At 52.0% G+C, this 13,120-nt stretch overlaps 1 protein-coding gene across 4 annotated transcripts in view; it reads right to left on the bottom strand.

The window, feature by feature from the left end:
* The window catches only part of GRID1 (glutamate ionotropic receptor delta type subunit 1), a 686,590-nt gene that overhangs the window by 554,431 nt on the left and 119,039 nt on the right, over nucleotides 1-13,120 (bottom strand). The window lies entirely within an intron of this gene.

The raw sequence follows: 13,120 nt of genomic DNA, 5'->3' as shown, positions 1-13,120 counted from the left end.
AGCCCCTTAAGAGCTGTGAGCTCGTTTTGTTGATCCACGTATTCCCAAGGCCACGCCACAGGCCAAGAATACACTGTGTACTCTACAATTGTTGACTGAACTGAACTGATTGGGGCTGAGGGGAATGAATAACATTGGAAAGCCAGGGAGACACTTACCCCCGAGGATCCAGATTGTAGGCAAAACCCCCCAGAAACCCTAGGTCTTCTGGCCAAGTCCATTTGATTCATATCATAAAGATACTAGGTCAAATCCCAGAGGAAGCATTTGGTTCCAGAAGCCCAGGATTATTCAAAAGCCACTTGACAGTAACAAACGAAGATGCTCGTGCAGCTGGGGCGCTGACCGCAGGTGTGCAGGAGGAACACGACCAGACGCCAGCAGCTGTTTCTAGGGTAGCTGCGCTCAGGAATCACCTTTTGAAGTCATCCAGCAACCATGAGTTCCAGTAACCCCTTTTAGCCACACAGACCTTTTTGGAACATCAGACCAATTAATAGAAAGATGCACCTCCCAACACTGCAACCCACTGCACCAGTTTTGAAGCAAACACTTATTAATAATGCTTTATGTGATGGCAGGAATGTGGGAAAGCAGATGCAGTTTCAAAACACAACCTGTGAATGTCAGCAGGCCTCTACTGCAGACAGCAGACTTTTGAACAACTTTGACAATGCAGTTCTTTTGGTTGAAAGCACCTGGGTTTATGTAATGCCTCAGACCAGGCTGGGAGGAGGAGACAAAGACTAGGGGGAGGAAATCCAAGGAGCAAGGCAGTGGGAGGCTGGGAAGGTGCGGGAAGAGGGAGACACCGCCAAGCTTTCAAATACCAAAGGCCAGCTTCTCCCCACGCACGGACTCTCACCTTGCACATTCATGGGCTTCGGCAGGAAGACAACTCAAATGCCCACAACTCTCCCTGCTGAACCCTCAGCCTCCAAACACAAGGCAGGAGGAGGGGGTGGTTAAACAAGAGAGTCTCTGCAGTCTCTCTTGAAGATCATGCAGCTACCTAAATGCTCTGGCCCCTCGCATTCAGGCTCCATGCGGCCGAGTTCACTCCTGAATTGAAATCCAATCATGTCATGCTACTGTTTAAAGCCCTTTGGTGGCTCCCAAGACCGCTGCGGAGAGAGTCAAACTCCTTAGGGCAGTCTTGCAGGCTCCCCAGTGCCTGCAGCCTCAGGCTCCTCACACGCCCCCGCCCGCTCTGTTACAGACCACTGCCCACCTTTCAGCCCCTGGAACCCATCACATTTCCTGTTGCCTCCTGAACCTTCACACTCACTCTCGCTTCAAGACCCAGACTCTACACCCCCAGACTAAGGACCCTTTGTCAAGTGCTTCATGTGCATCCCACACTTCCCCTATTATGACACTGCATTGCGTGTATAACTGTCTCTCTCTCCCACTTGACCTCAAGCTCCAAGGGGACAAAGGCCATGCCCATTCTGCTCACCATCCTTTTCCAGACACACAATGTGCCTGGCACACAGCAGTCAGTCAAGACTGATACAATAATACCGTAAGCCTTGACATTTTCATGCCCTCTGGTCAATAATTCCACTTTGGGCATCCATCCAAGCTGTAAAAATGGCTTTAGATCCAAAAACATTCAGAGGATACTTATCCAGACTCTTGATATATTGCTAACGATCTAAAAGATGCGAAGAGGTGAGTGACATAAAAGTGTTCCATTTGTTGAAAGCACACACAGCCTTTAAAACTATTTATGAAGATACTACAGTAAGATGGGAAAGTGCTTGTCATAAAAAAGTTATGTGAAAGTAATACAAAATTGTATGTGTTTTATGATACCAATTAAATAAAACTTAACATGCATGAAAGAAAGACCAGAAGGAAATATTGCAGAATGTTAAAAGTGACTGCATTTTAGAAGAGGTCTAGACATGGTTTTCCTTTTTTTCTATATTTTGCCAAAATTTCATGTCATGACCAGATAATTCCTTTACAAAAGGAAAATAATCCTCCAACAATGGATAAGCATGAAGCTATGTAGGAGGAGGGTCTATTTTGTGAGAATTTCCTCTGTGCCAAAAACTCTGTCAAGTACTCTATATACATGAGTTCACATTATTCCCATGACATCCCTGTACGGCAGGCATCACTGTGTCTATTTTCCAGATAACAAGATGTGAAGCCACACAACCGATACGGGCTGGACTAAGATGGCTTCTCGGCTAAAAATGCTTCTGGGGGGTGACTAAGTGACAAAACCAGGGCACGACATTTTACGCTCACCAGGATTACAACTAGGTAGATAGCATGCTTATGAAAAAGGCAAGAGAAGACACTAAAAGCCAAGGTCTGTGATGATAAATGGATTTTTCTTTCTTCTCTTGTACATATTCTCTTTAACGCTGATACACTGCATTTATACGTTTAAAAAGTAATCTTACAAAACACACTGTACATCACTAGGGTGTAAAGTTGCCCAGGAACTCCAGCCCTTGGTCCCAGCCCAAGACACCCACTGCACCATCACTGGGTCTTGGCTCTCTGTCATCCACCCCACCTGGCTCCGTCTCAGGGACTCCCTGACTTCTGATGGCAAGCCCCATCCCCATTCCACCTATGCTGGGTTATTAAGTCACTAAACCTCCCTGAGGCTCAGTTTTCCCATTTGGGCACACATCCCACCGCTCACCATGGATGGATTTGTCTCTTCCCTCCTGTGTGTTTCATGTATACACTCAGCACACCCCCTAAGCACAAAGCCCTGCAATGAGCCCTGGGGAGGGGGAGGGGCAAAGAGCAGGATGAACACAGGCCCCATCTGAGGAGCTTAGGATCTACCAAGGAGCCAGACCCCACAACCTGGCCTGCGAGGAAGGAAAGGGGAAGCTCCCTGGGACCCAGAAGAGGCTGAACTCATGTGGGGTCAGCATCAGGGCCTGAAAGGAAGAAAAGGATTTAGACCAGGAGAGATGGGGGGAGCAGTGTGAGTGAGGGGTGCAGTGGGACAAAGACACAGGGGCTGGGCAGTGGGAACGTGCTCAGGGAACAGGTCCCCCTGCCCCAGCCCCGGTGGCAGCCCGAGACACCAGCTTCTTGGCTAGGCCTGGGCTCACCAGGGCAGCAGAAGGAACGCTAGAATCTCACAGACCAAAGTTCCAGTTTGGGCTCCTCTGGCCGGCGGCCGTGTGGCCATGGGCATGTCTCCTTCCTGAGCCCCCGTTTTCTATTAATTGAAGATATGAACCTCTACCCAGCAGAGCTATGGGAGCACTGACTTAGAACGTGGACCACAAATGCCAATCCCGTGCCATGCACAAGAAAGATGCTAAATATTAATACATGTCAGTTTCCTGCCCCTCTCCTTGGGCATCCCCAGCTCCCCATCAATGTCCCCACCCAAATCATGCCCAGGATCCCAAGAAATAGCAGTTACAACAGAGAACGACCTCACTCCTGCTGCTGACCAACCCTCCCCATGGAGGTGGGCACCCTGACCCAACCCTGTATGGACACCCGCAGCACCACGGAAGTTCCTCAAGGCCTCGACCTCCCAGGTGAGCAGGGTGGGTAATTAAGGCTGGAAGCCTCTCCCAGGCACTAATGGAGAAGCCTGATACAAGTCAATTTCTAATCCACTGTGAATGGCCTGCTAATTGGGGCACTGTTGAAATGATGGTTATTTAGAGGCTCCTGATATAAAAATAACAAGATCAAAATACATCAGATCAAAGCCACACCAGCTATTAGCTTAAACAAGGTTGTGTGCTCATTCCTAGGACAGGACATCACACAACTCACACCCCAGTTGTAGAAGAGACACCGAACCCCAGTGCTGGCGTCCGGTGGCTTGGATCTGAATCCAGGCCCTGCCACGTACATGCTGTGGGACCTTGGGCGAGGGGCTGACCCTCTCTGGGCCTCTGTGCTTTTTCTGTCAGAGAAGGATGATGGCACCCACTTCACAGAGCTGTTGTGCATATTCTCTGAAAGGTCTTTGTATGTGAAGGACCATTTGGCACTGCCTGATGCATGGTAAGAATGCAGAAGTCACCTCTGTCTCCAGCTTAGAGGTGCTTCTGCAGCTCACTAGAAGATAACAGCCTTTGTTATAATTCTTTGTCTCCAATATCATATGGTCATAAAGCTGATCTCTCTCTTGATGATAACAATGCAGGCTTGATGGATTGATATGAGCTCCCCAAGAATGGCTCATCAGCTGCGAAAGTAAGAAGTGGAGATGAATGTAATGAGCAGCTTCGAGACCCCTTACCCAAGCTCAGCGGCCTAGGAGAGCAGAGGTCTCCGGGCCACGTGATGGATTCCCAGGAATCGGGAAGAAGCAGGCTGTTCAGACTCAGGGTTGGGCCCAGGCAAGAGGATCCATGGAGCTCAGCCAGCATTTCCCAGACAGCCCCACAGTCACATCCCTGCCAGCTTCCCCTGAGATGTCAGCGTCCTGCTGATCCAGGATTCTCCAGACACAGGACTCTCAGGGTAGGGCATGCCAGGTGTAGCACTGACAAGCAGGGTCTCCCTAATTCTCACCCCAGGTGAGATTTCTGATCCCCTGGTGAGAAAACTGAAGCACAGAGAGGGCTGACCACTTGGCTAGGGTCATACAGCCAGAGAGTGAATGGCAACGAGAGCATCAGAACCAGACCACCAGGTACCTCTACAGCCAGTCCCCGGAAGAGATGGCGGCCAGCAGAGGACAGAGGCCAGGATTCCATGGCTGACTCTACCCAGCCCTTCCCTGGATGGAAACTCCTGGGGCAGCTCCACACTTAACGCAGGCCCTAGAGAAGGAGCCAGCAAGCAAGAACAAGGCCTCCCTCTGCTAAAGGCAAATCCTTGGTGCATCAAGTCACTCGGGGCCTCAGGTGGGTGTTGGAGGTAAGAGAGGTGCCCACAGACATTGAGATCAGTCTGAGAACCACTACCTATCCATGCCCAGTCTTCTCCATCCCCATGGGCATTCCTGGAAAATTCTCAGGCCAAGACTGGGGGAAGCAATACCCCAGGAAGCTTGTGCTGGAAGAGATGCACAATTCCTGGTGCCGTCACCTAATAATGATGCTGACCACGGCCATCCCAGCCCCTCCCCCTCCACCATGTGCCCTGCATGCTTGGTGCCCCGAGCACATCCACACCTGTTCCTCCTGGAAGACTTGACGTGGTCCCCAAATAGGTGAGATCGCCCATGCAGCCCCTGCTTCTCTGAGGCTACAAACCCTTTCAACCTCATGTGCTAACTGGCCTCTGGGTAGCCCCTTAAAGAGTGACAGGACTTCTCCAGATGGACAAGGCAAGAGAGGGCACTCCACCCGAGTGGAAGCAGCCTAGTAGAGGTGCCTTCATGTCAGAGAAGCTGGGCAAGGCTCTGCTGGTAACAGCAGGCAGCAGAAGGGAGAGCTGGCTCCGGGCAGCCCTGGGCTCAGCCCTGCCCTCCAGAGGTAATGATCTCTCTCCGACGGGGTCCAGCAGGCCAGCCCCAGGCCCTCCAGCACCTCTGCCTGCCCCACAATCCGGGCTCCATGTACCACCTCGCTACTCCAACAATGTGAACAGCCAGGAGCACTCACCCTGCCCCAAGCTACCCTCATTATCTGTGCCCTTCCTTTCCTCCTTTAAGCTGGCACCAACTTTATTAATATTTGAATTCTAGTGGCTAATGCTTTAAATTAAGGTAACATTTATAAATACTTTATAGCTGATGAATAATTGACCAAATTTAGTATTGTCGTAACTCATAGTAAATTACTGATCTATGGAGAATAACTATTTTTCATGTTTTATTAAGACATTTAAAAGGTAAACAAAACCATGAAATGGGGGGAAACGGGTGTCAGCACCATACAAAGGTGAGCCCTAGAGCTCGGGCCCAGCAGGACCTTGACCCCCATCGCCTCTCACCATCGAAAGGCCCCCAAAGGAGAGGGTCACTGAGGCCTCGCATCCCTCCTGAGCACAGGACAAACTTGATAAGCATCTTGTCCTACAGACCTTTTGCTTAAGTGACTCTCCCACCAGCATCCTCCTGCCTTCACTCCTGACTCCTTGCTCAGTTTGGTTTCTGTCTGTCTATTGATACAGTCCCTCTGCTGCAAAGTCTCTCTCTCTCCTTGTATAGGATGGCTGGGAAACCCCAGCCCAGGGTCAACCGTGGTGGGTCCACCTGCCCACCCACTTTTCCATGTCTGTGAGCAAACAATGGAGAATCAGAGAGACCCACGCACCCAGCAACGTGGGGACCCAAAGTGGGAAAGCTATGTCACCATCCTCAACAGGGCTCCTCACCCTGCCATATTCACTTACATCCTCTCCACCACCTGCCTTGCTCATTCTCCTCAAACCTTCTGGGCTTCTCCCCCAAGTTCAACTAATGACCTTGCTTCATTTTTCATAGATTAAAAACAGAAGCCATCATCATAAGGAACTCATCCCAGTTCTTATCACCAGATCTACACACCTATCTGTGTTTGTGCTGAAAGCTGAGGAAGAAAGCTTCTCCCATCTTAGGCTGGCCCCTGCTTATCAGCTCTGGTTGCTCCCATGACTTGCCATCTCCCAGACCCAGACCAAGACCCAGACCCAGACCCAGATCCATCACTATGTCCTCTCTATGGAATCATCAACCTTCCTTGGTATATCTGACCCATCCCTTTGAAAGTTACACCTCGGTTCTGTTGATGGTTCCTGTAATCGCTCCAGCCCACAGCCCTCGCTGGGCTCCTGACCCCCAACCAGGGCGTCTCCCACAATGAGTCCACTGGCAACTCAAACTTGGTGTGTCAACACCGAACTCCCTGGGGTGTGATCCTGTACCTCTTGGTCTCCCAATCTCCGTAAAGGGGCACTCCCACCCACCCAGTTGTTCTTGAACCTTCTCTCTCCCTGACCCTCTGCACCCAAGCCATCACCAAGTCCTGATTGTTTTATCTCCAAAATGTATCTTGGATCTGTCAACTTTCCTCCATCTCCAATGCCATCACCTTGGTCTAAACCACTACTATCTCCCCACTGGACCTCCACACACCCAACCTCCCCCAGAACCACATGCCACCCATTCAGTCCACTGCAGTGGACTGGCCTTCACAGATTAAAATGCCAACCAGACTGTGCTGTCCTTGCTTAAAATCTGCATTAGCTTCCCGTCGGCCTTAAAATAAAGTCCACACCTCGACAGGGCCCTGCGCCATCACACCCGTGCCCTGTGTTACAGGTAGCTGGCTTTTGTGCAGTAACTCGGATGCCCAAGCTCTTGCCCACTTGTGGGTCTCCTCACGTACTCGCCCTTGGCCTGCTGCACTCCTCCCACTTCTGTCTGGCTATCTCTCCTCATTCTGTATTTTTGGGGGTAACTGTGACTCCCTGAAGAGAATTTTCCACGAGCCCAATCTTCCCTCACGGTACTCCGCCTGCAGACCACCCACGGACGTTTGCAATCGTGGACTGTTCTGTCCCATTCTCTGAACCATGAGCCCGTGAGCAGAAGCACCTGTGTGCTGCACACCCTCCTAGCCTGGGGCCCAGCCCCCAGCATGGCCTAGCAGAGCAACAAACTATTTAATACTCTTAACTCCATAAGACAAGCACTACTGGTGTCCATATTTCATGGGTGAGGCAGAGCTTTCAAACTTGCCAAGGTCCCCAGATGCTCAGGTCCTCCCCAGAGTGAAGCTACATCCCACAATGTGGAGAAGGGGAGTTTCTTAAAGCTGACCCTCCACTCTAAGGCGGGTTTCACCAAGAGCTTAGAGGGTACCAAGGGGACAGTGGAGAGGAAAGCTGGCTGGGCCCAAGGCCTGGGCGGGTGCCTCTCCTGCAGCATCTCCACGCCCCTCTGGCCTCACGGTCTGCCCAGCCCAGCCCAGGGAGGGGAACAGGAGCAAGGCCAAAGGGTCCCACTGGATGTTGGACTGTAGCCCAGGGCAGGGGGGCAGTTGGTGCAGGCAGGATGCACGGAGCCAACCAGTAGGGTGGGGAAGGGCCGGCGGCTCCACGCCAATCTCTGGGGCCTCATCCTTATGCCAATTAATGAATCAAAACGGATTCCCTGCTCCCGCAGATTGGAAACACAGGGAACACTGGGTGAGATCGTGCTGGCTTATTTATAGCTCTCCGGCTCCTCGTTAATGACTTTTACTGCTCCACCAAGGGAACACCAGGCTCCCAGGCCGGGATTCACCGGAAGCCTACACTGTGAAAGTTAAATCAGGACGGTGATGAGTCCTGGGAGATTCAGAGAACCTCAAAAGCAGCCAGGCACCGGGGGGTGGGGGTGGGGGCCTCCTGCAGCATCTCTGCCCCGAGGCCAGACGTCTCTTCCTGGGCTCCCCTCACCGTGTATCTGTGCTTGCACTTACTCATTCCTTCACCCCAAATCCTCTGATCATCGCTGTATCAGGTCCTGTGCCTAGAGACACAGAAGGCTGTGAAACTCAGTCCTTTTTCTTAGGAATTTAGGAATTCAGCATAAAGTCAAATAATACACACTCAAGAGAAGTGTGCTAGAACCTTGCGGGAAAAGGAATGATTAATTTTGCCTAGCAAGGAGATGTCAAGGAAAAGTTCCATAGAGAAAGAGACATTTGGGATGGGTCTTGGGGGATGAGTAGGAGTTTGAAAGGCACAGTAGGGGCCAGGCACCATTCAGGGCCCATCCAACTAATCACTGAGCCCCACAGCCTCCCAGGGAAGTGGGTTCTGCTACCCCATTTTAGACAGGAGGCATAGGAGCAGAGACCCGAGGTTGGGGTATTGCCTGAAGTCACAGGGGAGCCTGACTTGAAACCCTGAGCTGCCCCTGACCTCAAAGTTGAGCACATGGGCCCAGGAGGCAGGCAGGCCCACTGCTACAGCTGTGTGCCCTCAAGCAAGTCACTTAACCTCTCTGAGCCTCAATTCCTCACTTGTAAATGGGCTAAGAACAGTCCCCACCTCTAGGACTCTTACGAGGATTAAATGAGTGCAATGAACCAGAGGTCACGTTTGGATATACATGGACAGGCCAGACCACGGAGCCTGACCTCAGTCCTCCCCGCATCCCCAGGGTGCCCAAGGCCAGCTCCGTGCCTGCCTCTCCCCTCCCTCCACCTGCATTTGTCTCCGGAAAGCCAAGGCCATCCAGACACCAGGCCCCAGCCTGGTGCTCCTTCCAGGGCCCGCTGGCCCTCTCTGATGGGGAATAGAGACACCATGAGGCTTCAGGTTCTCCCTTTGCATCTCAACCCATGTCTGACTTTTTCTAGCTCTCTCTGATATCTCTCTTATTTTCTCTGTTGTTTCCCACTTTCTAAGTCTCAGCTCTCTGTCAGAGAGAGAGAGAGTATATGTGTATGCAAATCTCACTCTCTCCCCCACCAGCCTATGCCCTCTCTCCCAGTAGGACTGACCGTCCCAAAGGGACAGAGCCCCACATCTATGCCTTGGCACCCAGTCTTCATCCGGGGCTTGAAAGCTGACCCATGGATGCCCACCTGTAGGCCTTCAGCTCTCTGGTCCTCCCCGCCCAGGGGATTAGTGTAGCAGGAACAAGTGTCACCTCTGGGCCAGGACTCCTTCCAGGAAAATGTGGAGGGCGCAGAAACATCCCCATCCTGCCAAGCTCCAGCGCTGAGCTCCAGCTCCAAGACTTCGCACTAATCCTGCAGCTTGGCCTGCCAGCAGGCTTCCAGAAGGCAACTCCCAGGCTCCAAGGTGCAAAGCAGGGGTCCTTGAGGTCAGGCTCAAATCTCTGCACCTGCACTCCCCTGCTAGAAATTCACATCGCTGTCCCCTCATCATCATTCCAGACCCAGTTCAAGTGCCTCTTCCTCTCCAGAGGCCTTCTTCACCCAGTTAGAACAGCACAGGCCTTGCACCTGCTGTATCCCTACCACATACACGATTACAGCTCAGTGTCACTGTTTGTTCGGGGGTCTCCATCACCTTCTGGACTGAGCACCCTAAAGACCTCTCTGCGCCTAGCACCCGGGCTGGGATCGACACTCAGATGCCTCAGGGGAGCAGGCAACAATAGGACAATGCTGGAGGAGCATAGTGCTGGCCTTGGTCCACCACCATCACTGGGCAGCCCCAGATGGTTGCTATCACCAGGCAAACCTTAAGGCCATAGGTTGTCACCATCCTACGGGGATGTCTTTAGGGTAAGTATCCACAGGGACACCCACACACACCTCAGTCCCCCTCCAACAGCCTGGGCAGGTCAGGCATAGGTGGATCTGGCCCTCTGTGCCACTCCCTGGCCTGTCACCTGGTTGGAACCATGCCTGAAGCCCTCCCAAAAGGCAGGGATAGCCCACCCTCCAGGGAAGGATACCACCCCTAAACCCCCATCTTCTGGGCTCTACTGGCCCAGAGGAGCCCCCAGTCCATCCTGCTGCCTTCCTTGGTTCCATGACTGGAGAGCCACACCCAGTCTCCAGATGTGAGCCTTGAGCTCAACACTGCCAACTGCCAGATGTCCCTCAAATGAGGGATTTGGGCTGCCGAGCCCTCTTCAGGGGCCACCCCTCCACAGCTCAGCCCCTTTCCTCACTCTGCCCCACCTAGTTGCTGGCCTCCCTGGCTGTCACCAGCCCCCATGCTTTGAAGCCAAGCCCAGGAAGATAAGCAGCAAGGGGCAGCCCCCTCACGCCTTCCTCACTCCTCTGTACACTGCTCCCCACAGCCCTCATCACATGGCACGGAGGGTGAGGGCAGGAGGCAGGAAACTGGGCAACACCGGGGAGGTGGTGGTGGCAGATGGAGCTGGTTACACCGCCCAGGTCCCGCCGTGTTCTTCACATCCTTGTCATGGTCTTTGCATGAAGAAGTCCAAGCAGGCTGCTGTCCACATTTACTGGTCCAAACCCACAGCTGACTGTGAACAGAATGCTGGCAGGAAAGTGGTCCCACAAATTCCGGACGTGCCTCTTATATGTGAACTTCTGTCCATCCAGCTCTCTGATACTCCTCCTGGGAGGCAGCAATCTTGAAACCCAAGCCACATCCTGTCACTCAGCATCCAGCCCGAGCTGGACACTCGTCAGATGTCAGTGTCTAATTTTTTTTTAATGGGAAGAGGGCAGGGAGGGATGGGTCACAGCACCCGCATTACACAGAAGACATGAAAAGAAGCCTCTGGCACAAAATACATCTTGAATCAATTCTAAGATGCTTATGCCTTCCCCTTGGGAAGCGTCTATTCATTCATCATTCATTCACTTATCAAGCACTTAGCACACTCCTTCCCAGCCTCTTTTATTTATTTTATTTTTTTAAATAAATTTATTAATTTTATTTATTTATTTTTGGCTGCGTTGGGTCTTTGTTGCTGCGCACAGGCTTTCTCTAGTTGCGGAGAGCGGGGGCTACTCTTCGTTGTGGTGCGCGGGCTTCTCATTGCGGTGGCTTCTCTTGTTGCAGATCACGGGCTCAAGGTGCGTGGGCTTCAGTAGTTAAGGCATGCGGGCTCAGTAGTTGTGGCTCGCGGGCTCCAGAGCGCAGGCTCAGTAACTGTAGCACACAAGCTTAGTTGCTCTGCAGCATGTGGGATCTTCCCGGACCAGGGCTCAAACCCGTGTCCCCTGCATTGGCAGGCGGATTCTTTTTTTTTTTTTTTTAATTAAAATTTACTTTTTTTTTTAACATCTTTATTGGAGTATAATTGCTTTACAAAGTTGTGTTAGTTGCTGCTGTATAACAAAGTGAATCAGCTATACGTATACATATATCCCCATATGCCCTCCCTCTGCGTCTCCTCCCTCTCACCCTCCCTATCCCACCCCTCTAGGTGGTCACAGAGCACCGAGCTGATCTCTCTGTGCTATGCGGCTGCTTCCCACTAGCTATCTATTTTACATTTGGTAGTGTATATATGTCAATGCCACTCTCTCACTTCGTCCCAGCTTACCCTTCCCCCTCCCCGTGTCCTCAAGTCCATTCTCTACCTCTGCGTCTTTATTCCTGTCCTGGCAAAAGCAGATTCTTAACCACTGCACCACCAGGGAAGCCCCCAGCCTCTTTTAAACTGAAAGCCACATTAGTGCAGAGGACATCCGATGACATATAGGGGAAGGTGGCAGGCCACTGTCCAGCCCTCTGGGGCTAAAACAGAAAGAAATGAAGCACTGCTTCCCTCCTAGAGAGATGAACAGAGCAATGGTAAGAGAACAGGTTCTGGCGCCGAACTGTCTGCACTCAAATCACTGCTCTTTTCTTACAGCTACATGGGGCTTTGGGAAAGCCACACCCTCTCCAGGCCCCACCTTAAAAATGGGATTACAACAGTGATTTCAGATATGATAAATGCATTTAATCAACAAACCGAACAAAACAACAACGAAATATAGTGCCCAAGGCCTGCCTCTGCCCACCTGTGCACACGCCTAGCAGGGTGCCAGCTGCAGCTCTGCTGGTGAGGGGTGAGGGGGGCTGACACCCAGCCTGGGTGCCCGCCAAAGCCTGCAGCTGCTTTGCTCATTCACCCCAAGGCCCTGCCCGCCCTTCAGCTCTAACAGCTCACCATCATCCTAACAGCCATCATGACAACACCCAGCCTCCAGAATTGTAGAGACTGGGCCACTTTTAGAGAATGAGTCTAGAGGGGACAGCTGCCCCTGCTCCCAGCGGCCCCCACCTGAGGGTCTCTCAAGAACAGAAAAGGGGATGGGGCGGGTGCTGGCCTGGCCCCCAAAGGCAGCCTTCCCGGCTGGACCAACCCTACAGCCTGAGGAAATAAAAGCAAAACGCTCAGGACATGCGCTGTGGCTTGCGTGGCCCTGGCCATTCAGGCCACCCTGCTGATGGCTCACTCCTGAGACATGCATGAAAGAGCCTGGCTGGTCCAGGGACGTTACCCATCTCAGTTCCCAGGTGCTTTGGAGCAGACCAGGAGAGAAGTCAGAAATCTCCTGCAGCCAGCAGGGATGAGAAGGGATCTTCGCCAGTGATAATGAAAAATTTCATAGTAGCAGATGCTTGGAGAAAATTCAAAAACAATACGACAAAATTCACAAACCAGAGAGGAACTTAAGAGAAATGTGATTGGTGGGGGTCAGTGTTCCCATGGGCACCTTTCTAGCCACAAGAAGACCGATTGGGAGACAGGTCCTCCCCACCAGGTAGTCAAATTGCCCCCAAGAGCCCATCCCAAATC

This window comes from Balaenoptera acutorostrata, chromosome 16 (assembly GCF_949987535.1).
Source record: "Balaenoptera acutorostrata chromosome 16, mBalAcu1.1, whole genome shotgun sequence".
NCBI classification, from domain to species: domain Eukaryota; kingdom Metazoa; phylum Chordata; class Mammalia; order Artiodactyla; family Balaenopteridae; genus Balaenoptera; species Balaenoptera acutorostrata.
This window is presented reverse-complemented; position numbering and strand designations above follow the sequence as displayed.